This window comes from Pteronotus mesoamericanus, unplaced genomic scaffold (assembly GCF_021234165.1).
Source record: "Pteronotus mesoamericanus isolate MK-2021 breed Mesoamerican mustached bat unplaced genomic scaffold, CSHL_Meso_final contig_246, whole genome shotgun sequence".
Lineage (NCBI taxonomy): Eukaryota > Metazoa > Chordata > Mammalia > Chiroptera > Mormoopidae > Pteronotus > Pteronotus mesoamericanus.
The window spans coordinates 2,830,147-2,846,367 of record NW_026555104.1 but is presented as its reverse complement, the minus strand read 5'-3'; the positions used below and the strand labels follow the sequence as shown (position 1 = coordinate 2,846,367).

Sequence of the window (16,221 nt, the reverse complement as noted above, 5' to 3'; positions counted from 1 at the left end):
ACCCGGACGCTATCATTTAGAATCAAAGGACAGATAAAGAGTTCCCCCGGGCAAAAAAAAAAGCTAAAAGAGTTTATCACCACCAAACTAGTATTACATGAAATGTTAAAGGGTCTTCTTTAGGAAGATAAAGAAAAAAAGATAAAAAAATATGAACAGCCCTGGCCAGCGTGGCTCAGTTGGTTGGAGCATTGTCCCATAAACTGAAAGATCGTGGATTTGATTTCTGGACAGGGCACATGCCTAGGTTTCAGGTTTGGTCTCCAGTTGGAGCACATGCAAGAGGCAACCAATCAGTATTTCTCTCACATCAATGTTTCTCTCCCTCCCTATCTCCCTCCTTTCTCTATCTCTAAAAATCAATAAACATGTCCTCAGGTGATGATTAAAAGTATATATATGAACAATAAAATCACAATAAATACAGACCTACCAGCAATTTAAAAAAGAAAACAACAAAGAAGCAGAACAGAAACAGACTCATAAATACAGAGAACATTTTGACAGTTGCCAGATGAGAAGGGGGTTGGGGATTGGTAAAAAAGGTGAAAGAACTACGAAGTACAAATTGGTTATTACAGAATAATCATGGGGATGTACAGTACAACATAAGGAACATAGTCAATAATATTCTAAACTACATACAGTGTCAGATAAGTGCGAGATTTATCAGGATGATCACTTACTAAGTTATGTAATGTCTAATCACTGGGCTATAAACCTGAAACTAATATAATTATGTTTTCTATGTAATAGAAAAATTAAAAAATCTTTTAAAATTTATAAAAGAAAAAAACGACACAAAAGAGCAATGAAACAAAGAGCTGGTTCTTTGAACAGATAAACCTTTAACTAGATTCATCAAGAAAAAAAGAGAACCTAAGTATATAAAATCAAAAATGAAAGAGGAGAGGTAACAACTGACACCACAGAAATACAAAGGATTGTAAGAAAATACTACAAGCATTTACATGCCAACAAATTGGACAGTCTGGAAAAATGGTTAAATTCCTAGAAACATATAATCCCCTAAGACTGAATCAAGAAGAAACAGAAAATCTGAACAGAACAATTACAACTTATGAAATCAACCCAGTAATCAAAAAACTGCCAACAAACAAAACTCCTGGACTGAATGGCTTCACAGGTAAATTTTACCAAAGGTTCAAAGAACTAACACCTCCCCTTCTCAAACTACTCCAAAACTTTCAAGAGAATGGAAGACTCCCAAGCTAATTTTATGAGGCCAGCATTATCCTGATTCTAAAACCATATGAAGACATTACAAAGAAGGAAAATTATAGGTCCATCTCCCTAATGAACATATATGCAAAAAGCCTCAACAAAATATCAGCAAACCAAGTACAGCAATACATTAAGAAGATCATAAACCATGATCAAGTGGGATTTTTTCCTGAGATGCAGGCTTAGTTCAATATCTGCAAATCAATTAATGTGATATGCCACATAAACAAAATGAAGGATAAAAACCATATGATCATATAAGTAGATGCAGAAAAAGCATTTGACAAAATTCAGCACCATTTATGATTAAAAAAACTCTCAGCAAAGTGGAAATACAGGAGACACACCTCAACATAATGAAAGCCATACAGTATGTGACAAACTCACAAATAACATCACACTCAATGAGGGAAAAACTGAAAGTGTTTTCCTTATGATCAGGAATAAAAAGGGGATGTCCACTTTCCCCACTCTTACTGAACATAGTTTTGGAAGCCCTCGCCAGAACAGTCAGACAAGAAGAAATAAAAACTATCCAAATTGGAAAGGAAGAAGTAAAACTGTCATTATTTGCAGATGGTATGATATTATACAGAGAGAATCATACAGTTCCACCAAAAAAACTACTAGAACTGATAAAGAAATTCAATAAAGTAGCACATAGAAAGTTAATATTTAGAAATTGGTTACATTTTTATACACCAATAATGAACAATCAGAGAAACTAAGAAAACAATCCCATTTACAACTGCATCAAAAAAAAAAACCACAACATAAAATGCCTAGGAAAAAATTTAACCAAGGAGGTAAAAGACCTGTACCTGGAAGACACTAAAGAAAGAAATGGAAAAAAGTCACAAATATATGGAAGCATATACCGTGCTCATGGATAAGAAGATTTAACATCATTAAAATGTCCAAGCTATTCAAAACAATCTGTAAATTCAATGCAAACCCTATAAAAATACCAATGGCATTTTTCACAAATCCAGAACAAATAATCCAAGTATTTATATAGAACCACAAAGGAGTCCAAATAGCCACAGCAATCTTGAGAAAAAAGAACAAAGTTGGTGGGAACATGCTACATGATATCAAACTATATTACAAGGTTATGGCAATCAAAACAGCATGATACTAACATAAAAATACACATAGATCAATGAAACAGAACAGTGAGCCCAGAAATAAACCCAAGTCAATTAATAAATGACAGAGGAGGCAAGAACATACAATGGGGTAAAGACAGTCTATTCAATAAATGCTGTTGGGAAAATGGGACAGATACATACAAAAAAATGAAACTAGACCACCTTCTTACATCATATTCAAAGATAAACTCAAAGATAAACTTAAAGATAAATGAATTAAAGACTTAAATGTCAGACTTGAACCATAATAATTCTAGAAGAAAAGATAGGCATTTATTTACCTTTACTTTAGCTTAACACCTGATGATAAAATAGAAAATGGTGTTAAGTAAGGGTTCCCATGGCCAATTTACATGTCTTTATTACTTCTCAAATATTCTAAAATTCATTAAAAAGTTATCATGAATCCTTATTTTTAAAAGCTCCCAGATATGAGGCTCACTAATAGGGATCTAGAGTTCAAAAGCCATTTCCTTTAAATTTTTAAATTGTTATGTAAATGACCAATTTAAAGTCTCTTCAAGCATGTTACGTGCCTACAGGTCTCTCCTATAAGTATACATTGTATTGAGAAAAGAGACCCTGTCCTTGTCTTTAGATTTGTCTTTAATACAGATGTTAGCAGAAGTGAGGACTCCAACAGGTGGGCCAGCAACTGACTTATAAGTAAGGAATCTGGTGCCCCCTGGTGTTCTTTCTCTGTATTGACAGCCTCAGAGTGCAGAACAAGAAAACTGACAAGAAACTCACAACTTCACTTTTCCTGTTAAATAACCTCTTGCATCCAAATGAAAAATTACTTCAGTGATAATGGACTTCTGAAGGGGAAATTAGACAGCGAAACTGATATCCCAAACCTCTATCTATAAAGGTTTTTTAATGTAGCTCATGAGAGATTATTGACAGAAAATACAAACTGTGGCCATGTAGCTAGCTATATATTATCTATATACCTCTCTAACAACTCAGGAAAAAACAAACATAAAGCAAACAAGCACACTAACTATCCCAGCAATTTACACCCCCAGAATTCACTCAAAACTTTCAGTGCCTCCTCCATACTGTCAACTCCCACATTAAGTCCAGACCACGTCGCTGAGCTCTGGACTTACACAGGCCCGTGGGTGACAGCACATGGGTGCCATGCCACCTGGGCATTTCCAGTTTAACAAGTCCTCCGCAGAACTCTTGATCCTGCTCTCCAAACATGCTCCTCCAAAATCCTGCTGGCTCTGCTTCCTAAATATTTCCAGAACTTGACTGCTTCTGTCAAACCACCAGGACCCCTGATCCAAGCCAACATCATCTCCGCTCGATTACTGCAATCAACTTCTAGCTGGCTTACCTGCTTCCACTCTTGCTATATATCCAACCACCACACCTTGGCCTTCACTTTCCGGATGGCAGCCTTACAATACCCTTTCAAAGCACAAGTCAGACACGGTCACATTCAAAACCCGATCCTTAACAACGGGCTCTTCCTGTACGGCCTGACGGAGGCTATTCCTTTCCCCCTTGGTATTGCTGCTCTAGCCGCACTGGCCTTCCTACTACTCCTTGAAATCCTAAGAATCGGGCCTTGGCGTTTGAGGTTCCCTTTGCCTGGTGCACCCTCCCCTTAATGTGTACATGAGGTGACACTTCCCTTTGGTCCCCTGCAAAAGTCACTCCTGAGGAGGCATTCCTGACTATCCTATTGGAAACAGCACTTGCTGCTTTCCCTTTACGCTGACATTAGGTTATGAAAGTATCTGTTCCCTCATGTTATTACCGGTCTCTTCCACTAGCCCATCAGGGAAACAGTTTTGTGTTCGCTGCCTCACGTCCAAGGTGTTGAGCAGGGCCTGGCACAGAGTAGGTGATGCTCCAAACACACTGCCGAATGAACGAATGACTTCTTTGTTTTTCACTGACTTTTGCAAGAGAAAAAAGTTGGTATCTATTCACAATTACAGCTCAAGAGGGTCTGGTGCTGCTATGAAGCATTTGGACTGCCCAGGCGCAGCACACAAAGCATTGTGCTCAAAGCCTGTTACAGATCCAGCGTCTGAGAGAGGTCTCCAAGTGCCCAGCGATAACGTCCTATATATGCAGGTCAGGCATAACAAAGGAAACAGATCCACCAGAGACTAAAGAGTGGGAAGAAATGACCGCTAGGGTGGAATGCAAATGCAGGCTCTGAGTTTTAACATATTGCTGGAGCAGCCTTTGTTTTCACTGAACCTATTTCTAGTAGACATTTTTCCATTATACGTTTTTTTTAATGTCTCAACTTCTAGCAAGTGTTTTCTGGATATTGAACCTCTTTCTTGGTGCTAAGGCAAAGTACTCTGATTTTTCTGACCTTGATCAACCCCAGATGATCCCACGTGAAGAGAAAAGAAGTTGAAAAAGATTTAATCTTAGAACCCCTTCTAGAAACAGTCGGTAAAAATACAGTAGGTTTCTGGCTTGTAATATTTTTCTTCTTAGGAGGTCATGCGGCCCAGTGCAAACAAAGCAGAACTGGAAATGAGAGGGACTTGGGATTATGCTCCCATTTCTGCAGTTGGTGTCACTGCGCACAATTTACTAAGATACTGCGGGCTTGTCTCCTCATCTTTGAAATGGACTCTATAACATTCATATTACTAACACTTTAAAATCCTGCTTTTCAAAAATAAAATCACACTGAGAGGAAATACTAAGCCCTTAGCAATAGGAAGAGAGGGTACAAAACAACCTGCCACAGAGAATAACAGCAAGATCCAAAAGTGAATCAGTACCACCCCAGAGGCCCTTTCAGTGTTCATGCTCTTGCAGCTGGAATGTCAAGAGTCCCCGTGCGGCCAGAGAACCTGCATGACCTTTTCCTTCTCTTCCACTAATTCAGCTTCATAAGTACACCTTCCATGTAGACTACAAAATGGTACTAATCTAGAGCTGGGGCCGTCCAATACAGTAGCCTTGAGTCACATGGAGCTGTTGAGTTGCAATGTATGTATAAAATACAGCCAGAATTTTAAGACTTCGTATTAAATTAGAATGTAAAAATATCTCGATGATTTGTATACTCATTAAATGTTGAAATAATATTTGGGATATATTGGATTAAATAAAATATATAATTGAAATTAATTTTATCTGCTTCCTTTTGCATTTACTAATGTGGCCATTAGAAAAATTTAGGTTAGTATGTGGTTCATATTTGTACTGGATGGTTCTGCTCTAGATTATCAGTCAGAGCGGAGGAAGTGGTTAAGATTCAAACTTTTTAGAAAGCGCGGTTCACATGCTTTACCCAAGACGCGATTCCACTTACTGCTCTGTTGCATCGCCATACTGATTTTCCAAGGCCTCCCCTGTGCGGCCAACTTGAACATGGACACGTGGGTGTGGCCAAGTGTTTTGCCCTTCAGTAGCAGAGGTCCCAGCGCCAGGGGAGGCGGAGCCACGAGCCTGAGCTCCGGGGTTCCTGGGGAAGGACGTCCCTGTGTCAGAAGCGGGAGACAAGCTGGAACGGTGGCTCCCAGCGGCTAGTCCCGGGCTCCAGCTCCCCGCTCGGGCACAGCACCCAGCACCGAAACCTACGCCGCTTCCTGAGGGGGAAGGGCCAGCGCGCAGGGCGGGCCAGCTGTCCAGCAGCTTGTTGGAATTCCACGTCCCTTGCTCCCAAGAGGGATCAACCCCGCTCTCAGGCCCTCTTAGGGTTAGAAATTTGAAAGTATTCAGTTTGGGCGAATTTGCGGTTCAAAGAACAAGATGGACAACAATCTAAGTAGAATCTTTGCCACATTCTTCTGTTTAACGCTCCCCTCCCCATCAATAGTCTTGGCGAAATGAAATGCTAACATTTAAATCTTCCCTTGACCTGAGAGGTACTACTAATTCCATGGGTGCATTTCAGATTCACGTCTTTCTAAAATAGTGTTTAGACAGTGGAAAACTATCAGTTCTCTTCCCTCTTAAATATCTTGCTCATTAAGCATTTGTAGAACAAAATTTACATGAATTTAGTTTTTAACAACTACAGAAATTTAAACATAAAATTTAGTTGCAGTAAACAAATTTTATTTTTAGTCTTAACCCTAAGAAATTGTCCAAAAGTACATACAACCCAATAATTAGTTATATACAACATTTAAGTGATCATCACTGAATAAATGCCTGTTACATGAAACTTATGTTTGCCCAGCTTTTAACAAGACTAAATGATCTGTTCCTTTAATGGAAGATCTTTTTCCTGGTCTCACAGTGCAGAGTAGGTACAAATGGGCATTACATCTTGTCTAAATAATTGTAACCCGCAATTTAAATACCCTTGTCAAATCTGAGTTCCTTTAGGTTTATAACTACAGGCATACCTCAGAGAAATTATGGGTTCAGTTCTAGACCACAGCAATAAAGGGAATATCACAATAAAGTGAGTGACAGGAATATTTTGGTTTCCTAATGCATATAGAAGTCATGCTTACTTTACACTATAGTCTACTATAAAGTGTGCATTAGCATTATGTCTAAAAACACAATGTGCATACCTAATTAAAACATACTTTATTGCTAAGAAAATGCTAACCATCATCTGAGCCTATTTAAAAAATGGCATTAATAGACTTGCTTGACACAGGTTGCCACAAACCTTCAATTCATTTTTAAAAACTGAAATATGTGGGAAGCACAATGAAGCAAATTGCAGGAATGCTGACCTGAAAGACTAAAATTGCATTTACCTTGCAGGAAAATGAAAGAAAACTGAACAAATGAACAATAATTAAAAGTACATTATTTGGGAATAAATACATTATTGGGGAAACAGGACCCAGAACAGAATTCATAGAAGTCCATGCTCCACGGGTTCTCTTCTCAGTACAATATAAAATGACCAAGTATTCACTTTCCAACTGGATTTAATGGCAAATCATCATTTTCTAACTGACTTAGAGGCTTACTCAAGTAGGAGACTGATTGTAAGGGAAATCACTGATACAGTTCTAAAATGTGCTTTCAATCATACTGCATAAATAAGGACAAAGAAAAAATGTGGGTTTCAAAGTTCAAAACAAAAATTACCTTTAAGTTTCACCCTCAAGGCTAAGATGGGAAAGCGGGAAACGCCCTCTGCCCACCAGCACTCAGTCCGATGATCTGCTCTAAGGTCTCGTCGCTGTGACCAGCACACACTGATTGGGCAGAGGCGGTTTGTCCTGTCCGAGGTTTTCAGCCTGTTTCCCACCACAGAAATGAAGCTGCTGTTCACAACCATCAAGCAGGCCTTCCTGGTCATTCTTGGCATAGCAACAGGTAATCCTATTACACTCTCTCCCACACTGAAAGAAGCACTGCAAAGTGAGAAAGATATTATTCACCTGTTCTAAGCCCACAGAGAAAGTGTAACACTCACAAACATAAGGACCATTATAACTAATTATTTGCAAGAACCCTGACAAATGACTATGTCAGTTAAACCTGACAATAGCAAGGTGACCCCCCATCATTACCACCACCAGCAAAGGTTGGTGTAGTCCAAGTACCACTCTTATTTTCACTTGGAGATATTCTAGAAAGGAGGTTGCATTTTAAGTTGCTAAAAATCAGAAACTAGTTGCTTCTTTCAGGTAGAAACTGACAACAAGCAGAGAAAAACTGGATGTAAGGCAGCCCAGAGGGTGGAAGAAGTTCACAGACAAGGAGACGGTACGTGAATGAAGAAGGTAGCCTGGTAGGTCTAACATAGGAGGAGCACTGGGTAATGATGATACAGGGAATGTACATTGAAAACCCTGTTCTTTGAGGTGTACTTCTCTAACCTGAAATAGTACTGGTGAAAGCAAAAAGCCTGTGACCCTGGCTATGAAAACCAGAAGAAATGAGGAGAAAAGCTTTCCAAACGCAGTGGTGAGGTAGACATCAGGAACTGTCAGTAGAACCAACTACAGTAGAAGGCAGCCTGGAGACCAAGAGAAAGGGCATCTTCCTTGAGAGGCTAGGGAACAAAGGTCCTCCAGGCCCCTGGAAAGTAGGTTTCCTTGATGACCACAGCAGCCTGGAAGAGTAGGTTACCCACACATACCAGAATTCTGGAATTAATCTAATGGTGAGGAGATGGGTACAGCCAAGTCTGTGTGTAACTAACAGGACAAAAAACTGGCACAGGTACTATAAATTTCGATATTATGGTATCCATTTAAATTGCTTTTATTGATAATTTCAAGCAATAGCCACCAAAAGTATACAAATGAGCCCTGGCTTGTATTGCTCAAGCGAATCGAGTACCCGCCTGCAAACCAAACAGTTGCCGGTTCGATTCCCAGTCGGGGTATATGCTTGGGTTGTGGGCCAGGCCCCCAGTGGGAGACACACAAGAGGCAACCACACATTGGCGTTTCCCTCTCTTTCTCCCTCCCTTCTGCTCTCTCTAAAAGTAAATAAATAAAATCTTTTTTAGAAAAAAGTATAAAAATGATACAAATTCATTTATAACATTACCTTAAGGAATGTTGATGTAAAATTGAGAAGAATGAGAATTGAGATCTCTTGAAATAGAGTCCTGCTGGATCGTATAAACAACTCACCTTACAGGACCGAAGCAGCAAAACACTAGTCACTGCAGGAGTATAATAGTTATCAAAAACCGAATAGTCACTGGAAGATTTTCTCTGAAACGCCTTCACTTTGCCTGCATAGCTTGAGCTGTAGAAATCACTGCCATACCTGGCAAAGCTGAATATCCCCACACCTACAAAGAAAAGGACAAGCAACAGTGGATTGAGAGTAAGATGCCTGAAGGAAAGCCCAAAACACAGCCTGCTAGGGCATCCGGTCCGGGAGTGCACAGCCGTACTCCCGTGTGCAGAGTCCAATATGCTTAAGGCTCACCACGACAAAGGAAGAGTTTGCTCCAGGTTCCCTATCAAAACCTCCTTCTTCTACCCAATTTGCCCTGCCCTGTAAAACTCACTCGTCTTGAGGTCAAATTCTTGACAAACTAGAAGCTCCAGAGGGTTTTGTTTGCCCACAACAGAAGTCTTTTTCTCAAAGGATAGTCCAAATCGAGCACTCCAGGAGGAATAATGACAAGGACCACATGAACACCCGCCCTCATGATTTTTCTCTTTCAGAACACAACAAACAGATCTCTGCGGCCTGTGTCAGTGAGGGTGCCTGTACTTGCCGCGTGCCATGCTACTGAGGAAAGGGGCCCTGCCACTGCCCCCGATGCTTTGGAGACCGTGTTTTGGACCAAGCCTCTAGAGAGGACAGACCCTCTTCCCCTCCTTCCCCTTTTGAAGCCCAGCACAACTCTTCCTGTGTGGCTGGGGTCGGGTGGCCAGAATAAACCTTCTTGTGACTGACTTCCTGTGTTAGGTCTTAGGCTTGTCCAAACCATCTTCACACGCACGGAGGGCAGAGATTTTCAACTCTCTCTAAATGATTTTCAACTCATTCTAAAGGGGATGGCTTTATAACTTGATTTGTTTACATTATCACTTTTATTTATGTGTCTTTTCCAGTTGTTTATGGAAAGTCCTAAGGATTTTTTTGTTACGGAAATGATTTCATAGTAAGTTTGTCCAATCCCACTCAATCCAAAAAGAATGCTCCTCACCCCACTCTTGGAAAGAAGTGAATAAATCACTTGTAGTAAAATAATTGTCTCACCGCATGGCAGATCAATCCTGCTATCTTATTATCGCATATGCCATGTAGGAGACTTAATTTTTAAAAATAATTAAAGTAGAAACATTTGGGGAAAATGCTTACTGACCTACTCGAATATGCAAAATAAATTAGCTTGCAAAATCTAGGTGAGCAGTTTTTAACTTTTTTTAATGTTTTCATCTTTATAAGATTAATAATAAAAAGGGAGGTAAAAATTTAGCTCACACGAATTTAATTCTGTCCCTAGAAAATTTGCTCAAACAAAAATCAGGAAGGCAGCAGTGACCCAGTCTGCAAGCAAGTGTGATGATAGGGTCATGGGGAGGTAAGTAGGGTCTATAAGAATATACTGAAGAATTGAGGATAAAGGGGTAGTGAGAAGATGAGATTTTATAGTGCCCTGGCCCTCACCTCTGATGAATGGGTAGGAGAGGGAGATATCTATCGAAAGAAACATTTGTCATAGAGAGGTTTAATGTAACATTGAGACAGTCCATAAACTTGGTGCTCATAAAGAAGCGTCCCCAGTACTTACTCCCCATCCCCAGAACCCTAAGGGACAACCACTCCCTTTAGTGCACTGGACTTCTTCCTTTTGAATGATTCTCAGATCCTGGGCATGTGTGTGGACAAATAAGCGCAAAATGAAGGTGTGGGGAGAACAGAAGTGGGTAGGAGGCAAAAAAAGCAAAAATACAATCTTCCTCTGGATCCACGCAGGGTTCCCAATAAATCAAAGTTTATTATACTCAAATAAACAATTTAAGTTCACTTTTTTAAAATAAAATATCAAAATGTTGTAAGACACAGGATAGGAAGCATATACTTATAAAGCACTCTATGGCTACTCCATCTATGCAAGATGACTATAAAATAAGTAGAAAAACAATTAGCAAGATTATCACTTAAGTTAATGACAGTTCAAATTTCCTTAATTTATTTCATCCACGTTGTTATTGAATTACTTACATTTCCTCTCTCTTGTGCTGAATGCCTGTATACAAGTACATGCCAGGCATATATACACACTTTGGATGTATATACACCTCTATGTAAATTATCTCAATATGGTCCTTTAAAGCAGGTATTATTAACTTCAAAGGCATATAAGATAATGAATGATCAACCTTGGGAGAAACCCAGATCATCGGAATCTATCAGCAAGACACATCCCAATACACCACGATGCCGCACCAGAAATACACAGTTTTAAGTATCAAGATTATAATTGGTTGGAATTTTTTCCCTATTTCAACATCTAACATTCTCAATTTGAGGAAGTTTCTACCAACAATGTCAAAAAGGAATACCATCTGTCAAAGAGGCCTGTATGAAGACAAAACACCCGCCGTCTCTTGTGTAAAGATCAATCATCATTATTCTCACAACACAGAAGGTATCTTCATCAACTTTAAAATGTGCCCTATTTTTTCCTAAAGTATATGTGTTAAAAATTCTTTACGCAGTTCAAACTATTAAAATGTTTAATTCGCTGGCATGCACTTGTATGCTTTGTGTGTTATCATAAGAGCATAATAACCATTTTGTGCTCACCATAAGAGCATGACCTGATTTCCAATTTCCTTTTGTCATTTGGGTAATAATAGGGATATTGTGAATTGACTCAGGAAAGAAGGCCACATGAGAAACAGTCATCCTTCCCAATGTGACTCAAAAGATGTCCAAGACCAAAGAGAGAACTGATACAAGAACAGCTGGTTCTGTAACGTAACCGCGGGCTGAGGACGGATTTCAGCCACTGAAGTTGAGCATCTGCGGGTCACCTCACCCTGGGGAGGACATCGGTGACTAACCAAAAGCCAGACTCACAATGGCAGGTCCCTTCCATTCACGTCCTGCTTTTAGGGAGAGCGTCCGTCCTCCTGGCGTCTGAATGGGTCAAACAGCTGTTCCATCACGAGGCTTTTCAAGGTGGAAAAGGGAAAATTGGGCATTTGCCTGGAACCTACCCTATTTTCTAATTGTCTAGATTTGTCCAGCTTACGGATACCTCTTTGATGGGAACATTTAAGCTAATGGCTGTTCTGACTGCATCTCCGAATCCTGGGGGTGCAGAGCGTGCGAGAAATTCCAAAACTGAGGTCTCTACGGTCGGGGCTCTGATCCCAGCACAGACTCATCCTCACTGCCCCGCAGCCGCGCTGAACTCCGACTTCGACCGCACAAAATGCCGAGCCAGCGGCGCCCTCCTCTCGTCGTCCCACCTTTAGGAAGGGAGACTCCCGCCGGAGTCTTTACCTCGCAAGGACAGGCATCTCAGGGCCTGCTCGGGAGGGTGTTAGGAGGGGCGCCTTCGCCCCAATATTAAAAAGAATCGCGTTTAAAATGCCTAATTTGAAGAAGTCTCCCGGGTCTACTCTGGGTGGAGCGTCAGGAGCAGAACAGGGCCACCTCCGTGGGCTGCGGGTCTGCAATCCCGTCAGCGCTAAAAGCTGCACATCCCGGGCAGCCGGGACAAGTCGGTCACCGCAGCTGGTGGCCTCGAGCACCTGGCATCTGGGGCTCGCCCGTGCGGGCGCGACCCGCTCCCCGACCGGGGACGGAGTGGGGCATGTCCCCGGGACTCCCGCTTCGTCTCCTCTCCCTGAGGCGCCTCCCCTCGGGCCCGGCCTTCCTCCCCGGAGACACCTCCGCGCCCGCTGTCCTCCCAGCTTCCGCTGAGGCTGCCCCTCCCACAGCCTCACCCCTTAACACCACTAGCGACCGTCGCCGACCTCTACACAACTGGGCGGAGCAGCCCAGGAAGCCCTTACCCAGCTCTGACGTCCACACTCAACCACCCCCTCGCCGTCAATCCTCGGTGCCCGCCTCCAGGGGCGGTCCCTGCGTGCGCGCGCCCCGCCCCTTTGGCCGCGCCGCGTCCCGGCCTTTTGAGCCAGTCTGGCTCCCGGCCCCTCGCTGGGACGCGTGGTTCTTGGTGTTGCGGCGGGCAGGCTCTTGTCTCCCCCAGCAGAGGAGGGTCGCCAAGGGGCGACGAGACCCACCCCCCCGAATCGGGTGGACGCCGAACGCCACGAACAGCCCAGCTGCCAGCCACAGGGCCCCACCCAGTGCGGCCAATGGCGCCGTCACTGCACCCATTGCCATAGCAGCCTGCGGGGCGTCACTTCCAGTGTTTTCATGCCTTGGCATACATGACCTCCAGAGCTGTCTCCCACATGATAGTGCAAGTGTTCGTAGGACAGTTCATGCATGTTTGAGTAGTTCTTCATATAGTGCTGCTTGACAAAAGAATAGTTTGTTTAAATTCACAGAGTTAAAATAATTTTAGTGCTAGTGAATATCTTCGTACGTGCACGGTAACATCTGGACTTTTCGGTGGGGAGTCTCTGTAAATTTAGCACGTAGTTTTATGGAATGGCCAAACCATTAATTCCACGAATACTGAGATAAGTTCCCTGTATAAAGAGGAAACTTAGTCTATTTACATTGTATTTGTTTAGTGATGTGAACCATAAATATTGCCTGACAAAGCAGAAATCACCACGTTCCTCCATGTTGACTACCACCAAGAAATGTTAAAAAACAAAAATAGATATGGTATAATTTTGGGCTCTTGCAATTTTCTTTCCTAATGTGCATATTTGTGAACATTCTTTTATAGTAAAGTCTAGAATATACTTTGAGGCAGTAATTTACTTACACTTAATGGCAGGCCTGATTAGACAGTCAGTATAACTGCAAAGTTCAATCTGAATGCTTTAGTCCATACTTTATATACCGTATTTTGAATCATTTCAAGGAGTCATTATACCTATATCATGAAAACCAGGTCCTTTTGAAATATCACTCTTTGAAGAGGGAGGTGAAATTTTGTGAACAAAATGGAGAGGATGCTCATAGTTTTTGCTATGCCAATTTTCCCCTAATCTCTAATAATATAATTCAAATGGAAAGTTCTTTCATGTGTTAGATTTTCTAAGTCTTTGTAGTTAAGATTTGGAATAACATGTGTCTAATTCTCTTACATTCTGTTCTTAAATCTCAATGTCTTCTTGTTTACTTCTTAAGAAATGTCCCAAGTGTCTTTGTTGACCCTGAAGAAATTTATAGTACATAGAGTTGCCTTATAAATCAAAGACCACCACAAATTTGGGCCTTGATTTTTGTACAGGGAGAAGGTCTGTCAGATGTTTTCTGAAGGTCCAAATAATTCAAAGAGTGCCTCTGCCACTTAAATATTATTTTTAATAACCTGAATCATTGCTGTCTGCCAAATATTGTATTAAGTCCAAACCTTCATTTCAGTCTTTCTGTCTGGAAAGGGCACTTGATGGCTGGAGAGCAACCACGAACCAAGAAGGCAATGTGGAGTGAAAAAGGTCATTTGTTTTTGTTTTAAGTGTCTTTGGCACATACTGATATTTTACAAAGTGAGGATCCTCTGGTAAATCACTCAAGTGAGGTTGTTTAGGAAAATCTTTGTTCAGTTGGTGGCAGTGGTTGGTTTAAAGGAGAAGGAAGATGACCTTCCTACCAGAAATGATTGGAAGTATTGATTTAGATTCGATAGTAATCATATGCCCTTTAATTTTTTTGTTAAAAGGAAGTAAATCTCAACTACCATGTATACCCACATACTTGTACTTATGTTTTTGATAAAATGTATTTTCAGCATTAGTATATGTATCCAGTTATGCCTTATTTACATGAAAAATAAAGTTACCAAGTTATGTTCTGAAACCCGAACCACTGTTTGAGAAGGCCTCAGATTGGTGCTTTTACTATATAATGATACATTTAGACAAAACCCCAAACCAAGCCACTTGAAACAAGATTCTTTCCATTGTAATTTGTAACAATGTTATTTCTATATATGTAAGAAGAAGACTAAATATCAGCATTAACTCAATTTCTTGTGTGAATCTATGAAGTCATGCATGTAGAGCTTGAATATTTGTAACAAACTCCCTAATAAATTTAGAGAAAGTCACTCTGTTACCCTTTAATGTCTTTCAGTTTTATTTGAGGAATCAGGACAGAAATTTTTCCTGCGTCTTCTTAAGCTGGAGATCTGACTTAGTGCTAGGTCCTTTTATTTCTCCCATCATATCAACAGGTTAAGTTTCATTAGTCAGGACACAGGCCTCGTGCACAGCAAGGCTGTGCTGACCAAGGGGGCCAAGAACGTCCTGGGCAGCTCCACAGCTGCAGATCTGCCTCACATGGGGGCACCGGTGATCACGGGCTGCTAGGACCTGGCCCCCATGATGCTCATCAAGGAGCTGGGCCTAGCCACTGGGCCACCAAGTGCACCTCCTGTCAGAAGATGCTCCAGCAAGAGCCTAGACTTGATGTCTTGATCAATAACACAGGGATGTTCCAGGGCCCTATATGAAGAATGGAGATGGGTCTGCAATGCGGTTTGGAGTAAACCATCTGGGTCACTTTCTACTCACCAAACTTCTCTTTGGACTACCCAAAAGTTCAGCTCCCAGCAAGACCGCAGCGGTTTCTTCCAAACTTTATAAATATGGAGACATCAACTTTGAAGACTTGAGCAGTGAACAAAGCTATGATGAAAGCTTTTGTTATAGTCAGAGAAAACTGGCTAACATCCTTTTTATCAGGGAACTAGCATGCCATTTAGAAGGCACAAATGGTACTGTCAACGCTTTACACCCTGGTGTTGTTTGGACTAATCTTGGGAGACACATACACATTCTACTGTTGGTCAAATGACTTTTCAATTTGGTGTCTTGGGCTTTTTCCAAACAACAGTAGAAGGTGCTCAGACTTCAATTTATTAAGCCTCTTCACCTGAGGTAGATGTGCCAAGAAAGTCCTTTGGAGATTGTAAAGAGGGAGACTACTGCCTAAAGCTATGGATGAGTCTGTTGCAAGATAACTCTGGGATATAAGTGAAGTAATAGTTGGCATATTAGAGTAGGAACAAGAAGTATAAGAAAGTCATTTTAAAAAAATGGACATCACTTATATCTGTGATTAGAAATGATGCGGCTTGAGCACTTACCTGAAAACAATTTTGGTTTTACAATAGTATCACTAAGAGGTACATATGGATATTTTGAAGTTATGAAAAGTTATATTTTGGAGGACATAAAATTTCAGAAAAGATGTTATAAATATACAAGAGGTATAATGAATAACAAACAATATAATTATATTTTCAAAATTATAATTAAATAAACATAGATTACAAATA

General features: G+C 41.0%; 1 protein-coding gene and 1 pseudogene across 1 annotated transcript in view; one reads left to right on the top strand and one right to left on the bottom strand.

The window, feature by feature from the left end:
- Nucleotides 1–5,932, bottom strand: part of ARSG (arylsulfatase G) — a 97,342-nt gene extending 91,410 nt beyond the window's left edge. The window contains exon 1 of the mRNA XM_054573082.1: nucleotides 5,698–5,932. The gene's annotated coding sequence lies outside the window, so the exon portion shown is untranslated. The remainder of the gene's footprint in view (nucleotides 1–5,697) is intronic.
- Nucleotides 5,933–13,189: 7,257 nt separating this feature from the next.
- Nucleotides 13,190–15,945, top strand: LOC129070177 (retinol dehydrogenase 14-like; annotated as a pseudogene).
- The last annotated feature ends 276 nt before the right edge of the window (nucleotides 15,946–16,221 follow it).